Raw genomic sequence first — 5587 nt, 5'->3', positions numbered from 1 at the left:
TGCTGGAGCTGGTGCTGGGGCCGGGACACACAGCCGACGCTGCCTGTACCGCTGAATCACTCCAGCATTTTGTGTCTATCTTCGATGTAAAGCAGCATCTGCAGTTCCTTCCCGCACAGGCAGGCGTCAAGCTCTACAAGGAAACGTAAGGGCCTGTCCCACTTACGCGACCTTGGCTCGCAAATGACGCGACCTCGTGGTCGCTTGAGGCGTATGGGCACCGTATGGCCGCGCGGGGCCGGTCCCACTTAGAAGCGCGGAGAGGTATGGAGTTGTGCGGGGCTGATCCCGACATCACGCGGGGCTCCAAAAATCCCGCAGTGACCGAAATCTGCGCGCGCCAACAGCCCACATATGCACGCAGGCGCATTGCGGTCGTACGCAGCGTCTTGACGTCGTACGCGGCATCTTGACGGCGTACGCTTAGCGCGTGGCGTTGCTTGATGACGTCACTGCGTGGCGTTGCGTGATGAGGTCACTGCCCGACGCCGTGCGACGCCCAAATTCATTCAGCCCGCCTCCTGCCCAGCTGTTTTGTAAGCATGACGTAAATGACGTCACGCGCGAACTTGCGCGACCTCCGCTTCCGGTGGGTCGTGCCAAACGCACGCAATCGCATGCAAGTGAGACGCCTCTGTAGGCGATTTTTCAGGCGACTGCCGGCAACTCAAGTCGTAAGAGGTCACTGAAAAATCGGCAACTGGAACGGCGACGTTCAGAGCGGAACACGCACACACACATCGCTTCCTTCACCAGCCCGTTATGCAGGCGGGGGACAGGGCAAGCGGGAGGAACGCTGTCTGAGTGAAATTCACACGGTGCAAAGCCAATGTGATACAGACACACACTGCGATGAACAGGAATGTTCGCGCTGTAATTAAGACGCTGAAAAGACAGTGTACGGGAAGGGTCACGTAAGTCCTTTAAAAGACGGGGGAGATGGAAGAAGGGGGGAGAAGGAGTGGAGACAACTTTTAAAGAAGCCAGAGACACACTGCTGTAAAGTTCGGCGGACATTTAACATCGGTTAAATGTTGGTCAGTTATCCTTGGTTCTGAAAACTACTGTTTACGTTTTTTTCCCCAATGAGCCAACGATCAGCACCGGCTCCAACCTACGGGAACCTTCAACCTCCTGGCAACCCACTAGGACCTCCTGGCGACCCAACTACAGCACGAGAATTCTCGCTACTCTCCATGGCGGCTTCATTCTGGTCGCCGCTAATTTTTCAACATGTTGAAAAATTTGCGGCAACCGTAATGAGGCTACTACTAGTTCCGAGAATGCAGGAGCACCTCACGACCTTGAAGGTGACTACCCGGCAACCACCCGCGGACATGTGGCGACTGCAATGTCTCCTGCAATCACCTAAAAAGTCGCCTAAGTGGGACAGGCCCTTAAACGTGGCGGCCGACTAACTCACTGCTGGTGTGCTGGCAGTTAACTCACTCACGGCTGGTGTGCTCACACACACACACACCCTCCATCACACACACTCCATCTCACAGCCACACACACACCCTCTCTCTCACACACACACACCCTCCATCTCACACACACTCTCACATACTACATATATATGACAGTAAACTCTTGAATTTACTCACGCGGTTGAGCGCGGCCTCTCCCCTGAGCGGGACTTCCGCAGTTAGCGGGACTTCTGCAGTAAGCTGGACTTCCGCTGTGAGCTGGACTTCCGTAGTGAGCGGGACATGCAGCACAGTGCAAACCAACCCTTCAATTCACTTCAAGCAGCACAGTGCAGACCGACCCTTCAGTTCAGTTCAAGCAGCACAGTGCAGACCGACCCTTCAGTTCAGTTCAAGCAGCACAGTGCTGACTCACAGTTCTGCACTCAACTCTCCCTCACGGTCTTCCGGGGTGACTGACTCACGTCCGGCCTCCGGGCTTTATTCTCCTGCCCCCCGGAAGAGGCGTTACCTTCATCATGGTGACTGACAGGCGAGAAGACCAATCTGCTGATCTCATGATTTTTTAAACATTCATAACTTTTTTATTATTTCACCGATTGGAAAAAAACCTGGGGCGGTTGGAGGAGAGGAAGATGGTGAGTAAGATGGCGAAAAATCACAGCGATATAGGGTAGCGTTTTTTCCAAAATATATTTACAACATAGACAGGAAGTGGTCAAGATGAGACTTTTAGTAATACAGGTGCACAACCTTTTATCCGAAAGCCTTGGGACCAGACACTTTTCGTAATTCAGAATTTGTCGGTCTTCGGAATGGAAAATTTTTAGTGTAGATTTTAATGGCTGGCTCAGTGGTAGAGTGTTCGGCTCATATCCGCAAGGTCGCGAGTTTGCGCCTTGATCCCGGCAGTTACTCGGTCGCGAGTTTGAGTCTTCAATGTCGTTTTTTCTTGCAGAATAAATATTTGTATGAAATGCAGTGTAGGAGAGGTGTACTGACTGTGTGGGCAGAACTTTGGAAGTGATTGCCCACCAGTCTAATAAGCCGCTGTGTCTCCCTGTCCCTGGGATAGCAGGGGGCGATCAAACAGCACAATACTCCCCTCCCCCTCCAACTCCAGAGGAATCCGCTCCCCGATGGGCCGCTACGGCGACAAGTGGCAGTTTGCCCACAGCCCGAGCTGCGCCACCCCAAGAACACCTTGCACACCATCAGCTTCTGCCCCTACGTGTTCCTCTGGAGTTGGAGTGGGGTTGGGCTGGAGTTGCTGCTGGATGTGGGTCTCTGGGATCTCCGTGCTTGCAGTGGGCCTGGGGGTCGCTGTCCCGTTGGTCCTGACGTCTCCGGCGACCCCCCTGGACTGGAGCTGAGACTGGGAACTGTACCGCACTTGCCCCCTCCCTCTGCAACTGCAAACAACCCCACTCTCCTGCTCACCTGCAAGGGCGGTACAGTTCCCGGAGGATAGCAGGTGGCCGGAGACGTCAGGACCAACAGGAACCCGTTCCCCGATGGGCCCCTACGACACCCCGAGCTGCGCCCCGTCATCCGCAATCCAGGTTCCTCTGTAGTTGGAGCGGGGCTGGGCTGCTGTTGGCTGTGGGTCTCTGGGTTCTCCGTGCTTGCAGTGGGCCTGGTGGTCGACGTCCAATTGGTCCTGACGTCTCCGGTGACTGCACTGGCCTGCAGCCATCGCCGACTTAATTAATTAATTATTTAATTAATTACTAATTAATTAATTAATTGAAGACAGTACAAAGCCCCCGCGCTGGTGCAATGAGCAGTGAGCTGGAGAGGGGAGGGATGGGGTCACACACATGGCCGGGAAGCAGAGGGGCGTAGGTGGGGTGAAACTGAAGGGAGCGACAATCTGCTGCTGCCTGCACGCTGAGTTAAAAAGTTCCCACGCAAGACTCACGATACACTGTGTATCGTGTCTACCGTGGGAACTTTTTAACTCAGCGGACAGGTAGCAGCATATTGTCAATTATTAACCCTCCCGCGCAATATACCCTCACCTTCTCTTTTATGGATGGGGATTTAGTTCCCCTTTCTTCGAGGACCGATCCGCTGTCACCTCTGCGGGCCGCCCTCGGTGAACGTCCTGTCTCCCTGTCCCTGGAATAGTAGGGGGCGATCAAACAGCACAATACCCCCCTCCCCCTCCAACACCAGAGGAATCCGCTCCCCGATGGGCCGCTATGGCGACAAGTGGCAGTTCGCCCACAGCCCGAGCTGCGCGACCCCAAGAAGAAGACGTACCCCTTGCACACCATCAGCTTCTGCCCATACGGGGAGCGTGTTCCTCTGGAGTTGGAACGGGGCATGGCTGGAAGTTGCTGATCTGGGATCTCCGTGCTTGCAGTGGGCCTGGGGGTCGGTGTTCCGTTGGTCCTGACGTCTCCGGTGCAGGTAACAGCATATTGTCAATTATTAACCCTCCCGCGCAATATACTCTCACCTTCTCTTTTATGAATGGGGATTTAGTTCCCCTTTCTTCGAGGACCGACCGGAGGTTCCGCTGCCACCTCTGCGGGCCGCCCTCGGTGAACGTTTTCAAGGACCTTTCTTCAAGGACCGAAAAAATGTCGCTATTCAGAGGTTTTCGTTATTTGGATCTTCGGATAAAAGGTTGTGCACCCGTAGTATAGATGTCCAAAATCAGACGTTTCGGGGACTTGAAAGTTGCAGTAGAGAGCCAGTTTGTGAGATGCATTATGATTGGTCTGAAACTGACAATTATTGTAGTGAACACCTCTGCTCAGTCCTAAACCACATGATCTCCTGGGTGCTAGACAATTTAATTCCTCCTCCCATTCCCACACTGACCTTTCTGTCCTGGGCCTCCTCCATTGTCAGAGTGAGGCCCAATGCAAATTGGAGGAACCACACCTCATATTTCACTTGGGCAGCTTAAAACCCAGCGGTATGAATATTGACTTCTCTAACTTCAAGTAACCCTTGCTTTCTCTTTCTATCCCCATCCTAGTTCTCAGACTAGTTTGACTGTCTTCCTGATTAAATTTTACTTTGCATGCCTCGTTGTCACCTTCCCTGAGCTAATAATGATCTATTCTACATAGGTTTTTGGTGAGATGGGAAGGATTCGATAAAAACCTGACAGGCAACTTTTTATACAGTGCGTGGCATGTATTTGGAATGAGATGCAAGAGGACATTGTTGAGACAGGTACTATAACAGCATTTAAAAGTAATTTGGACAGGGTACACGGTTTAGCGCGATATGGATAAAACATGGGCAAGTAGAATTAGTGTAGACGGACAATTTGGTTGGCATGGATGCATTGGGCTGATGGGCCTGTTTATCAAGAGTCAAGAGTATATTTAATTGTCATTTGGACCCCTGGAGGTCCAAATGAAATGCCGTTTCTGCAGCCATACATTACACACAAATAGACCCCAGACACAACATAATTACATTTTACATAAACATCCATCACATAGCTGTGATGGAAGGCCAAATAAACTTATCTCTCCACTGCACTCTCTCTCCCCCCGATGTCAGAGTCAAAGTCAAAGCCCCCCGGCTGGCGATGGCGATTGTCCCGCGGCCATTAAAGCCCCCCCGGATGGTGCGAGGTCGCACACCGGGTCTTGATGTTGGAGCCCCCGGTGTGTGCTCGCAAAGTCCCGCATTCCAAGCCGCGCGGGGCGGTGATGTCAGGCCCCGCTCCAGGAGCTCTTCGACCCCGCAACTCGGGCGGGAGAAGTCACCACTGCAGGAGCCCCGAAAAGCGGTCTCCCTCCAGGAATCTGCGGGCTCCCGGCGCCGCCGTCCGCAGACCCGCAGCAGCAGCCTCCGACTCAGCAGCAGCGGCGGCAGCAGCAGCAGCGGCAGCGGCAACGCTCCTCCACCGCTCCACCCGCTCCGGTCTCGGTCAGCTCCGCGACGGTGAGGTGAGTCGGCACCTGAGTCCCCGGCTTCTTCCTGTTGGAGGCCGCTCCTCGTTGCGGCCCCAACGACAGCTGAGACCCGACGAGAAAAGGTCGGGTCTCCAGTGCAGGGAGAGATTCAAAAGTTTCCCCCCCCCTCCCACCCCACACACACCCCCCAACATAAAATAACAAAACCTACATAAAAACACAGACAAAAAATAATAAAAACGCGGACAGGCTGCAGAGGCCGCTGCTGAC

Source organism: Leucoraja erinacea, chromosome 1 (genome assembly GCF_028641065.1).
Source record: "Leucoraja erinacea ecotype New England chromosome 1, Leri_hhj_1, whole genome shotgun sequence".
NCBI lineage: Eukaryota > Metazoa > Chordata > Chondrichthyes > Rajiformes > Rajidae > Leucoraja > Leucoraja erinaceus.
This window is presented reverse-complemented; position numbering follows the sequence as displayed.